General features: G+C 32.9%; 1 long non-coding RNA gene across 4 annotated transcripts in view; it reads right to left on the minus strand.

Moving 5' to 3' along the window:
* LOC143235448 (uncharacterized) overlaps nt 1–13638 on the minus strand; it is a 119012-nt gene that overhangs the window by 79878 nt on the left and 25496 nt on the right. The window contains exon 3 of one of the 4 annotated variants that reach the window (XR_013019206.1): nt 3207–3363. The exons of 2 other annotated variants lie outside the window; for them this stretch is intronic. This is a non-coding gene — a long non-coding RNA (uncharacterized LOC143235448). Of the gene's footprint in view, nt 1–3206; nt 3364–9243; nt 11271–13638 lie in introns of those variants that run through there. One more of the 4 variants, XR_013019199.1, reaches the window with a different exon arrangement.

Here is a 13638-nt window from a genome sequence, read left to right on the forward strand (position 1 = left end):
TCGAATATATGCGACAAACTTACGAGTACACGTAAGACAAATTTTGATTCATAATAAATTTTCTTATTTTGTTAATAAGTATATTATTTTCAGAGAAAATTGTTCTCAGTTCAGATCCGTGAATCAATCAAAAGGCTGCTTGCAGATTCGTAAATTACCCACGAGGTTTATGTGAATAAATAAAAAGTCCACCAGATTATATTTCAAATAATCGAAACCTCATTATTCGTTATGATGAATTACGATAAATACAATATACATTAAATTCAATATAACTAGAAATAACAGAGGGATGTATAAAAGCTACCTTTTATTATGCCGTCTGAATATTAAGATAACACGTTACAATGGTTTAACCGTATAGGGAATAAGGGCTTTATAACAATAGGTTACATACGATAAGCTATCATTTTAAACCTAACAGCCTAAAACGTAACTTTCTAACAATTAAGATTTTTAAAGTTTAACATCAAACGAATACTATTATTTTAAAATTCCCAAACTACCTATCATGAGTAAATTTAAAGGGCTGTTCTTCCAGTGACGCTATATTTTACCCAAAATATTTGTGCTTTTATTTCAGGAAAATAAAAAATATGAAACGTATCTCAAGTGTAGAAATTAAATAGACGTTCCGTGTATTACGTTGTACTTTCTGGTAAACATGTTTTGTGTGTGTGTGTGTGTGTGTGTGTGTGTGTGTTATAATGACTTGTGTATCCAAGCGTTGATAATTATATATAAATACATTTGACAGTTCTTCAGCACATTTTCTGTTTTATTTTGTTGTTGTTTGACTAAAATGCATTTTCTAAACTTAACTTCCAATTTCAAAAAAAATAGATATTAATACAAACAAAACGAAAATAGAAAAATCAAACCATTACTGTCTCCTGTAAAATGTGCAGTCAGACGTGTCCAGATTAACTTCCATCTTGTCAGTAAATTATCACACGTATCACACACACATGGAAACATTTCCATTTCTGTAAGGAATTGCGTTTTTTTAAAGTTGTCAAGATATTTCACTTATATCAGTACAAATGGATGATTGTGATTACAAACGAAGTGCAACGTGATAAGTATTACCTCCAGCCAGTTGTCCTAACCCTAATCTCACCACAAAGCAATTATGCATCTGATATACATAATTCAAGTCCAGTCATAAACAAGAGTAATTTCTAAAGAGATTACACTATTCTTGATTATTTTGTGCTCAAACTAACACGCATCTGGAAGTTCTTACAACATCAAGATATAGCCTGGTTGGCTACAGACTACATGATGATCGGTTGGTCTAAGTCTCGTTTTACCACCCCTAACAGAAATACGGGCAGATAACGAAACTAAAGGATTGCAGTAGATCCATTAAGATACTAATAATCGACATCTTTATATAGTTTTTAGTCATTTCTTTCTATTTTTATTATGATAGAAAATAAACGGAGATTAAAACCATTAATGTGACGGTAACGAAAAAAAAGATGAGAAGTGACGGTGTAATCAACAAAAGTGAAACCATCGCAAGAACCCCAACTGTCTCTGACGTAAACAGATTGGCCACGTATTGAGGAACAAAAGAAACGGAATAACGTTTAGTTCAGAATCAGTAGGACATTAGCTAATCTCCTCGAAGAAATTGTCTGAGATGTTGAAAGAGAACTATATAATCTATCATACCATTGGATGCGACTTTTGTGTCCCTGACGCTTTATCATTTACTGAAGGTATTGTCATCACAGATTCGTAATAAATCTTTTGATCTATATTGAATTCTTCTGATATTGTACCTAGATATTACATAAAGCACGTATCCAATATACGATTTATAAATTGATGGCTTAACGTAGGCTAAAATATTTTAAACATTTTCAGTTATTATTTTCCTATATGAGGTAGTAATTAGAGTTTAATAATTATATGAATAACAATGTTAACTTATTAAGCGTCAAACAAAAATCTAATGGGCCTTTCCATTAATTTTCCATTAACAGTTAAATCCGCAGTTGAATTTACAAAAACAGAAACTGGTTGACAACTGAAAATTCAAAGTGCTTATACTGTATTCTTGTGGTGGTGTTTTTTTGGTGGTGTTTTCTTGGCGCTTTGTTGTTTGTTTGCATAAACGAAATACATTTCTAAAAATTAATAAATTAGTTTGTTGTATTTTCATAATACAGTAAATTATCAATTTACTCAAGAATATTTTTCAGAATTTCTAGAGCGAACTGGAGGGATTTAGATATTTTAGCATTGAAGTTAGAAAAAAAAAAAAAAAATATCTTTTATCTCAGCCAAAGCTTCGCCGTTGCGGCTTCATCAGAGTTAGTAATATAAATTTCTACTACTTTTGTATACCAGTTATGACGACAACCTATTAAATACGTATCGTTAGACTGCTAGGAAAATACATAACAGATATATGGATACAAATATAATACAAAAAATATATCATACGGGCACGATTTCTACACATATTTTTTATTATGACTGAAAAAAAGACAATTATTTTATTATTATATTCGTAAAACTAATTGTGGAGCTAGGATGAAGAGTCACAACATCTTTTTGGACTTTGTCATTACAAGTTATGTCTAGTTCGGTAGTTTACAAATCAAACACAATGTTGTGTTCTCTAAAATAATTTACATTACAAATAAGCAAGACCTTATTTAAAATAGAACTAGTACTTTAATAACTCATCATTATATTATTGAATTTCAATAATAGTTATACGCTCATGCGCAGAATGTGTGAAAAGGGAGGGTTTTAATTTGCGAGATCAAAAACCAACACTGTGTGAAACACAGTACACAAAGAATACCGCTGGGGGATATCTGAGGGAACACCTCCCAAAAAATTTGTAAACATTGCGTGCTATGACATTAAATCTAGAAGCAATTTTCTGTATATGAAATACAGCTTAAACAATTATATGGCCGTTCAATAAAAATCTACAAACATCAAGTTGAAAATCAACAGATCACCATTCTGTTCTAACATTGCAGTTAAGATCTATACATTCATAACTTAATTGTTTTTTAGTTTGTAACTTTAAAAATAAAAGAAGTACCAGTTTAAAATTATATGAAATTTTCACTTATCTGTATCTGTTCTCATTTGCTCTACTTTCACTTTCAATGATCATAAAAGACCTACAAACTCCGTTTGTACTTGAAAAACACGACAAGACATCAATAACTTACGTGGGATTCGATGAATTCCAGTAAACATTGAAGAGTTTCTTGGCAGCAACTCCACTATGAATCGAGAATGTAAACACTAAACCGATGCCTACTGCTCCGTAGATTAGAGTCGAACGCCACATATCTGTCCTGAAGAGGTTCTTTTCTGACGGTCCACCTAAACAACGGAGCTAAAACGCAGTTGTGATGTTGTCTAATTTCCCACAGAACTCACAAGCAAGTTCAATTCAACTACAAATATCATGACGAATAAAGGAAAAATCAGACATTCTTGGTAGATCTAGAAAGAAGCGCGCGCGCACATACACACGCACAAACACATCAATCTTTTGTTGGACAACGCAGCCAGAAAACCGGTCGGGTTAATACTCGATGCACGCCATCTAACGGTAGAGATTAGTTATATGGCTGAGTTTTGCATATAGTGTATACAGGTTTTACATAATTACCTAATAAATCAAAGCAAGACAAAGCCCTTGTGGCGGCGGGTACCGCCAGCTGGCCGCCATTCCTTTGGACATGAATTCAAAATTAGAGGCAATTAAATCCGAATCCTAGAAAAGGTTTATGACTTATCTGGTATTGGTATCAACACTTTCACTAATAAAGCAGAGAACAACGTTTCGACCTTCTTAGGTTGTTCTCTGCTTTAATCAGTAAAAGTTAATACTCATACCAGCAGTTCTGAAACATTTTTATTTCAAGTGGGTTCTCGTCAGGAAGGTTTTTGACTTGGCCGTTTTGCTCATGCATGCATGCATGCATGAGGTCTCCGTTCAAGTTAAAAATCTAAGTTCCAAATCATACTTCAAACTAGGAATTTATTAGAAGAATCAGTATTAAATAACATGCGATTCAATAGATAAATTTAAAGCTTACTATACAGTAATAATATCATACCCTATTCTACCTAAATAAAAATGTGCAAAGAAGAAAGAAAATATAGATCTTAAATAACGCATGAAATGAAGTCCCTAAATCGTTTTTTGTATATTGCAAGACTATGTAAGCAGTGAACAAGTGTTGCCTTCCATGACTGGTGTGAATTTGTAATGTCAAATATTAAACATGAACATTTATCAAATTACCCATCTTCACTAATCATATACCACTGTTATATAAATATTTTCCCAATTCTTTAATGGGAATAAAGAGATATTTTGTTAAACTTTAACAGATCATACTAATCATGTTTCACTAGCAACTCAATTTAAAAAGTTTAAACTGTCTAAAGAATAGAATACATAGAATTATAAAGAGTATCTTTGTTTCGAAATTTCAAACAAAGCTGTTTTCGAGAACTACGTGTATAATTTTTCCTGACTTTTAACTGACAGACTAGAGACAAAAGCAAGAGACAACAGTGCACCCGTCCACACATGTCTAATAGAATATCGAGATTGGTCTGACACTCTGACAGTGCACTCACGGCCCTAGAGAGCGGAGCGCATTTGTGCGTCAACAGGTTGCGAACTTCGAATCCTTGGGCCTGAGCCTAACCATTAGGCGACTCTCGACCAACTATAAAATTAACACCAAGAGTAAGAAGTCGAAAATACAGAGCTAATTAATGGTAAGCTGTCAATGATGTTAAGTAAACGTAGAACTCACTGCTGACCAAGACGCAAGCTGTTTCTTCTAACTTAAAACTTGTTAGTTGGAAAATGTCTTTCTTCCTTAAATCAAAAGCACTGTTCTGCTTAAGACTTTTCCTCAAATCTTCAAAATCTAATCCTTGAGATATTTCATAGTTTCAAATTCAATGTTAGCGTACTAATTCTCCGAATTTTATTAAATGACATCACTCAGGGAAGTTAGAGCTCTGTTTTAAAGCTAAAAAAGAATTGTAAAGTAAAAAATTAGTTGTTTCAAACGGAGCATTGAAAGTGCAGGGTGATTATAAAGACAAACCTATATTTAAAATACTTGTATCTTAAAACAAAGTTCACCAGAAGCACAGTCAGTTATATTTAACCCTTAAAGAGCGAGAATGTTATAAGTAGCAGCATCAACTGATGATGGCCGCCGTTTAAGTTTGTTTTTCTTATAGCAAAGCCACATCGGGCTATCTGCTCAGCCCACCGAGAGGAAGCGAACCCCTAATATTAGAGTTGTAAATCCGGAGACATACCGCTGTACTAGCGGGGGGCCGCCGTTTGAGGGTTAAAAAAAAGTTTGTGATTGTATTAATATCTCAAGACTGCTGGTACAGATATTAAAATAAAGTAGAGAACAACATTTCAACCTTCTTTTAGGTTATCTTCAGGTTAACATATGAAGATCGAAACGTTGTTCTGTACTTTATTTTAACACCTATACCAGCAGTCTTGAGATATATTTTTACTTAAGGGGGTTTCTCGTCATCAAGAAAGTTTGTCCTTGGCAAAGCATCTTTCAACACCATATTATACCACACACACACGCCCCCTAGTGGCTCAGAGGTAAGTCTGCGGACTTACAACGCTAAAAACAAGGTTTCGATACCCGTGGTGGGCAGAGCACAGATAGCCCATTGTGTAGCTTTGTACTTAATTCAAAACAACAACAACCACACACACTTGATCCCTTTTCTCGCAACTTAGCCTTGTTTTGTTTTCAATTCATTGTCTCTTGTCCCTCGGTGGGACAGTGGTAAATTTTAGCGGATTCGATTCCTCGCGGTGGACACATGTGGCGTTGCCTTAAAACAAACAAGCAAATCATTTTATCTTGTTTTAACACTACGAGATTGGCAATTTCAATCAAATGCGTGTGAATACTGTGAAATAACATTATTCGGAATAAAATAACGTTTACAGAGGTTTCATTCAACCAGTAAATTAATAAACTAATAGAAGGTATATTGAAAACCTTCTGTGACACTTCTTGAAACGCCTTACCACGTTTAGTCTTCACTGCATATATCTTATGATGCCGAACGAGTCTCTAAGGAAATTTAATTATCCGAGAAAAAAACAGTTTTTATAAAAGAGAATTATTTTAACCAAGGGGATGCTTTATAATGACCGGCCCGGCATGGCTAGGTGGGTTAAGGCGTTCGACTCATAATCCGAGGATCGCGGGTTCAAATCCCGTCACACCAAACATGCTCGCCCTTTCAGCCTTGAGAGCGTTATAATGTTACGGTCAATCTCACTATTCGTTGGTAAAAGAGTAGCCCAAGAGTTGGCGGGGGAGTGCAATGACAAGCTGCCTACCCTCTAGTCTTACACTGCCAAATTAGGGGCGGCTAGCGCAAATAAACCTCGTGTAGATTTGCGCGAAATTTAAAACCAAAAACAAAAATCATAATGACCCTCTAATTACGATAGTATCATATCTGACCCATCAATATAGGTACCAGCCATTGACAATAATTTAAACACGGTTTTTCAAACAGTTTGTTCAGATTAAATATTCGGCTAAAAGTATTTTTTCATGATTCTGGATGAAATTAGTGATCTATTGAAACTCTGTATTTTCTTACCATAAAATAATATAAAGGTTTATAAACCACTATTAAGTTGTTACAAAAATAATTACACATCATATTTAAAACTCAGATGGAGTGGTTATGGGCTTCATTGTAGCTAATAATGATCTATCTGGATTTCCATGAAAACCTTTGGTTAAAATTCTGCTCTGAGAAAGTTAAGCGAGTGTAATTTAGAAAATAAGTAAACAATACTTCATTTTGTATGACTGACAAAGTTCATTGTATACATCAATTTCTTAAGTCTTTACACGGTAAATAATAAAACACTAAATACAGCTGAAAGTCAAATTAGTACAAAAAGACCAGCTTGTGTTGAAATGTTAAATTTTATTCCTTCAACACTTTATAAAAACTTATCAGAACTTTAATCTATCGAACCTTTACGATCTTACGAAATCATAACTTTTTTTCCCACAAAGAAGTTGAGAAAATATGAAGTGTCGCTTAGAAGGAAAAGCTTCCATTGCTCTTTATTTTAAATAGAATTATTCAAACTGTGTATACCACACATGACGTTTCGAAGAAACTTGTCACCTCAGTTATATTTCATGTGAGGATATTTCGTTTTCATGATTAAAAAAGAAAATTGAAAACTTCACTGAGCACTTATATTTCAAGTATCTGTAAAATAAAGACAAGGTTAAGACAGTTCTAGACTTTATATTGAATAAATAGTTAATTTAAATTGCTCGTTAATGGCGTTCAACTCAACTATACTAGATATGCACGAGAACTACCGCTTGCAGCAATATCACTGACGTTAAAAATTCCAACTCCAGAATGCTAGTCATTATATGAAAACAAAATGTAGTGTACTCACTACAAAGTTGCTGGGTTTTTTTATCATTATTCTTCGTCTCCAAGAAAGAGCTCTAAGTGTGTTTATTCCAATATTTTTAACAACATCAGTAAACTCTGAACTGCTGTTTCTATCGTTAATCATTATCCTGTGTCTCTGAAAAAAAAAAAAAAAAGCTCCAAGTGCGTCTACTCCATTATGTTTTAGCGGCATTAATAAGTCATTAAAAATGAGTGAAACTATGAACACTGACATGATGAAATGACAGTTTCCTGAGCTACAATCTGGGTTTCGATTCCTCTCAGTGGACTCTAGCAGATAACCCTATGTGGCTTTGCTACAAGGAAAACACAGTTACCTGAAAACATATTTTAGCCTGAAAACGACTACATCTAAATAAAGCAAAATGTCTGATATATATGTGAATAAAATTATATATGCTTACATATGCAATAAATGGCATATTTCGCTCATGGGAATAATTAATAAAAATGAAAAGATATAAATACATATTAAAAGTTCAAAAGTATACCCTCTTAAGTTAAAGGTTGAAACAAATAAAATTACGCATACATAAAAGGGTAAATCTTGGTTACCAATCTTCTAAGATACTCTTCAGTTTCTGATATAAGATTCTCTCTAAGAAGACCTACTTAACAACGTAAAACTTCCAGCGTTATCGACCTTAAAGCTTTATACATCTTTTAAGCTCCCCCTATGTGTTAAACTATGTAATATTCAATGTGGTTTAAATTTATTGATAAAATAACTTTCATAAAATATTCTCCTATTCTTTCCATATGAATGCTAAAATGGAAAGATAAGGTTAAATGCTCATGTAAAGTACGATTTTTCCATAATACACTTATTGATGCGTTTGTTAACAGATGATGGCCCATTATTTCATTTTTAATGATATTTATGCAAATTTATTCTTAAATGTAGGCCTTGTTTCTTCGGTATATAATGTTGTGTTATTTAAAATTGTCATTTTCGTGGGTGGAAATATGTAGGTTTTTTCGCACAGGGTAGTGGATTTTTTTTTGTATTAGGTTATTTGCAACAACAAACAGAAGAAAAAAAACTCGTAAAGTTGTTTAATTTCCTTACGTGACATATTTAGAAGGGGTAGGGTATAATAAGAGCTTCCCCTTATACAAGTTAATCGAGGCACTTTTAGTTTTATCAAAAATGTTCTCCATATTTTCATCAAGCCTGTAAGTCCATAAACGTTACTACCTAGTTTTTTTGTATTCATAAAAAGGACAGACTGTAAGGTCACTGTCAGCCAACACCACCCATTTATCATCTGTTTGGCTCATCACCCGCCTATCGTAATGGATGAACTCCTTTTTAGCGTCTTCACTAGAGAAACTGACGAAGTTCGTTATGATGATCTTCCAGATAAGACTTATTTTAAGTAATAATGGAGATATGAAGAAAAAACTCATTAAGAAAATGATTAACCTACTGTGACCTACTTGAATGAAGAGGTAGGCCCAGGGTAATAGGTCGGTTAGGCGGAAAATATTGTCAAATACAGCACTTATTTTTCGAAGATAGAAACCTGCTCATCATGTTTTCAGATTTTTGGGGGGATTTTTCGAAATTATAAAAAGTGGAAATCACTCCTTAGGCCAACGCCCCATTCACGACACTAAAACTACGTTGTTTTGTTTTTATTTTGAGAATATCATACATAAATGACAACAAATAGTAACTTAATGTGACGAATGCATTCAGAATCATATAATTTGATACATAAATAAACCATTCGCCGTTAGACTAGGCACAGGAAATACGGCCATTAACGTATACAGATAACACGAATGGATACATAAATAAACAATTCGACTCCAAAATTACGCACACAAAACATAAAGTTAACGCATTTTTAATAACAAAACTAAATAAATAAAAACAATTCAGTCTTAATCTATACATAGGAAACGCATAAAGTCCTATATACATAATAACACAATGGTATACATAAACAAACAATTCGACTTCAAACTGTGCATAGAAAACGCATCAGGTGGTACATTCGGAACACGGGAAAACAGATACTATTCAATATTAATCTATATATAGGAAACAGCTCTAGTGTGCAAGCAGAAATACATTTTTTATTCTAGTATTCGAAACTAACAATGACATAAAAACGGCGTGATATTTGCGCTTCCATAAGAAACATACGTATATTTATATTTATTTTTTTATGGATACGGGAACTATAATATGCATGGAAAAAACGTATCTAGATAGCAGTCTCTATCCACATAACACATTGTAAATACACATACGTAAGTAAGAACAGAACTGGTCAGTTTCATATTGGGAATTACTACCACTATCACAATCCTCTTCTGACTGAAAAGTTACACTGCATCTTTGTTGGTAAAGATGTGGGGCGTTGTGAGATAGGTTACACACATCTTTCTTTCGTTTCTTTTCTCTTGGTATATGAAGATGGCAAATTTGAGGTAAAACTGGACAAACGATGCATCTTCAATACAATTTAGGTCTTACTTCTGCCGGTATCTACAACAACTAGGACACTAATATGCATTAGTTATACTATTGGCCCATCTTATAATTTGTGCCCCAATGTTGAATATTTAATTCATAGTTACGTTTTTTCTTCTGTCCTTCTCTTTCCATACGATTACAATTAATTATATTTCATTTAAAATTCAATCTATTCTTCCTTTTGAACGTATGTCTATACAAATACTGGTATCTTTCTCACATTGCACTTTATATAATGCATCAGAGTTTCGTTACTTTTGAAACGCCATGTATAAATGTAAATAATATAGGCAATTTTGTCCGAATATTTTTAACATTGTAGCTCAGATTCTAATGCAGTGTAATTATTTATTACATAATGTATCATGTCTTTTTCACAAGAAATATATTTTGAGAAGGAAAAACCTTTTGTTATTTACAATATTTCGGGAGGGGGTAAACCACAACACGGATTTTGTTTCCAAGCTAATGTAAATCTTTGTTCTTTTAGCAGGGTTGAACAGTTGTTTATTGCACGATATCAATTTTTTAGCAAGCTAATTAAAACACCTTACAATAAACACCCACTGGTTATTCTTGGGAAAAAATCTACAAGAAAAATAAGACGTTGTGATCACAACAATCACTTCCTTCTAAAGCAACTATTATAAAAGAAAGTTGACAAATTCCGGTTTACTGTCAGCATTCTACAACTAATTCTTATTCTTCTCGACTCTAAAGTGAATAATTACCACAATCCAACAAGACTTTGATTGATGAATAAGCATCAGACGTAAAGCTACGGGGGTGGTGTTTCTCACTACTCGATCGTAACGCCACCCCTCGGGGAAATACAAGTTGAGATCAAGTATGAAAATATCTTTTTTGACAGTCAGCTTTTCCCTTTTACCCATAACTTCTAACAGGATTCACCACAACTTTGAACAACTTCAATTGATAAAAGAAGATGGTGTTTGATCGCTAAGAATCGCAATGAATAACAAAGTATGGTCTAACAACAGAAATGGATCAGGGTAATGCGAAATCTGTATAATGGTCCTGTCTGTTGTGTATTCATGTAACTACTTCGCACGGTATGGACGGATCTTCACCAAAATCAGTATATCGGTTTATTAATTAAGTCCATGCTGATGTACTTACAAAATTTTAGTTTTGTAATTTACGTTTTGCGGTTTTCATGGATGTGTTTGTGTTGCTTTATCTACTTCTTCCCTATAGATGGATCTTCACCAAACTTGATAAGGGGGTTCTCATTAGGTCCCTGGAAAGATACATTCAAAATTTTAGTCTTGTATTTTGCGTTTTTGTTTTCTTAAGGGCGTTTTTGCATTGTTTACTATTTATTTTCCCTTATTAATGGATTTTAACCAAAAGTGATAAGGAGATTCATTCGGTCCATACAAATTTTCAATTTTGTACTTTTGATTTGTGGTTTTCATAAGTGTTTTTGCGTTATGTGCCACAACTTCGCCCCCTGTAGATAGACCTTTACCAAATTTGGTACGAAAGTTTGTTGAAGAAGGGGAAGAGGATATATGCAAATGTGCAGTTTAATAGTTCGTGTTTTGTAGAGTTAATGGGCATTTTTACAATTACATGTAAGGGAAGTAACTTTATGTCCTAAGATAACCTTTCATGAATTATGAATTTAGATTAACTTCCTTCCAGGGAACGGTTACTCCAGCTAGTAAATATATTACTTTATGATTAAAGAATAGATAAAAGTCTCAATATATTGAGGATAGTATATATGTAAAAACGTTTTTGCATATATATTTTTCTCTACAAGTGGGTTTTCTCGACATCAATGACATTGAGGATAGGTTGATTTTATATAAAACTGTAAAATATTTTTCTGAAGTAAAGGCAAGCTCACAATAACTAATGTTTCAAATACCATAATAAATGTAAACAATATTAATATAGATCTATGAAGGCGTTCAACAACAGCGAACAATGTTAAAACCCATAATAAATCATCAAAATGTCAACGGAGACGGCAAGAAAAACTTAGATGCATGTGGTTTTACTATGATTCATAGATGCTTCCTTAACACCTTGCAAGTCAGTAAAACAAAAAGACAAACGTGTTATTATTCACTAATAACAAAATAATCTCAGTGGTTACCAATCTAAAGTAGCACTGAATCTCGTAAAGCTCCGACGATTTTTCCAAATGGAAGAAAGCAAACGTGAACCAAATCAGTGTAGACAACGTTTCTTATTATTAGAGCTACAATTCAGAAGAAAGTTAAAAAAAAAAAATGTGTTTATTCAAATCAATATTATGCAAGAGTTTTATGTGAAAATGTCCTTTCCATGACATTCCTGTTCTCTCAAGAAAAAGCCCGCCTCTAATACAGCGGTAAGTCTACTGATTTACAACGCTAAAAATCAGGGGTTCGATTCCCCTCGCTAGGCTCAGCAGATGGACAGATGTGTCTTTGCTATAAAAAAGCACACACATGCTCTCAAGAAAAAAACATTTTACTATTTTAAATATATGTGACAGAATATATCACGCGTTTTTTGTGCGAGTTACTCGATTGTGTGTGAAAATTATTATTTATACACTATATATATGTTTTCATAATTGTATGTCGGTTATTCTTAGCTATATTGTTTTTTGTTGTTACGATGTACTTCTCCTATGTTATTTTTTGTAATCTTTAACAAGATGGAAATTTTCATCTCCATGTGAAACGTATCCTCTTATTCACACCAGGACAGAAACACAATAATGTCGCAACTTTAGTTTTAATAGTTGATAAATAAAGTGAAATGTTGTCTCCTACGCGATTTGCATTTCGGCGAAAGATGTATGTTACACTTTTTATTTTTTATTTTTTTCACATCCGATATTTATGTTAAACCAAGAAGTGAATTTAAATCAAAATTACTATTTTTTTATTCGACTTAAAATTCTATATATTTTAAAAGTGTATTCCATAAAGGATCATTTACATACTTTATAAGCATTAAGAAAAACTAAAAAAAAATTAGACAACTGGCAGGTGAATAGCTAATTTGAAATTTGCATCTCAAATCAACAAATCTAAGACACACAGAAAGAAACATAGGACTTGCATATAGAAATGGGATTTAATAATGACTTCTTTCTTTCGGCATTGAATCCCTAGATAGAAAGATTGATAAGTTGGTTTGGGTAGACAAACCAACTGGATAAATATGTCAAATAAACTTGCTTGTTTTGTTAGATGTTTAACAGCCGTTTGCTTGATGTTATAAAGTATGTGTTCATACTAGAAATAAACAACTTTATAACATCAAAGTATTTTTATTTAATAAAACACTGATCGTTTTGCTTTACCTCTTAAGGAGTGTTCACTAAAATAGAAACTGAAACTGACAGTACAAAGCTTCAATTTTTGTTTTGTTTTTCTGAAACTTAGTACTGTCAGTTTATTTCAGTTGACCTTCCTGAAAAAGCTGCAGTACTAGTTAAATAAAAACCAGCGTACTGGTGTTATATGGCCGTGTATTTCCAGTATTTATACGTCTTCTATGTCCAATACGCAGTACAGAAATGAAATAAGGTACACGTTTATTGGCTTACCACAATACATTTCTCTCCATAAACAATTGTTGTAAGTGATTTTTTTTTTAGT

The sequence above is a fragment of the Tachypleus tridentatus genome, chromosome 2, assembly GCF_004210375.1.
Source record: "Tachypleus tridentatus isolate NWPU-2018 chromosome 2, ASM421037v1, whole genome shotgun sequence".
Lineage (NCBI taxonomy): Eukaryota > Metazoa > Arthropoda > Merostomata > Xiphosura > Limulidae > Tachypleus > Tachypleus tridentatus.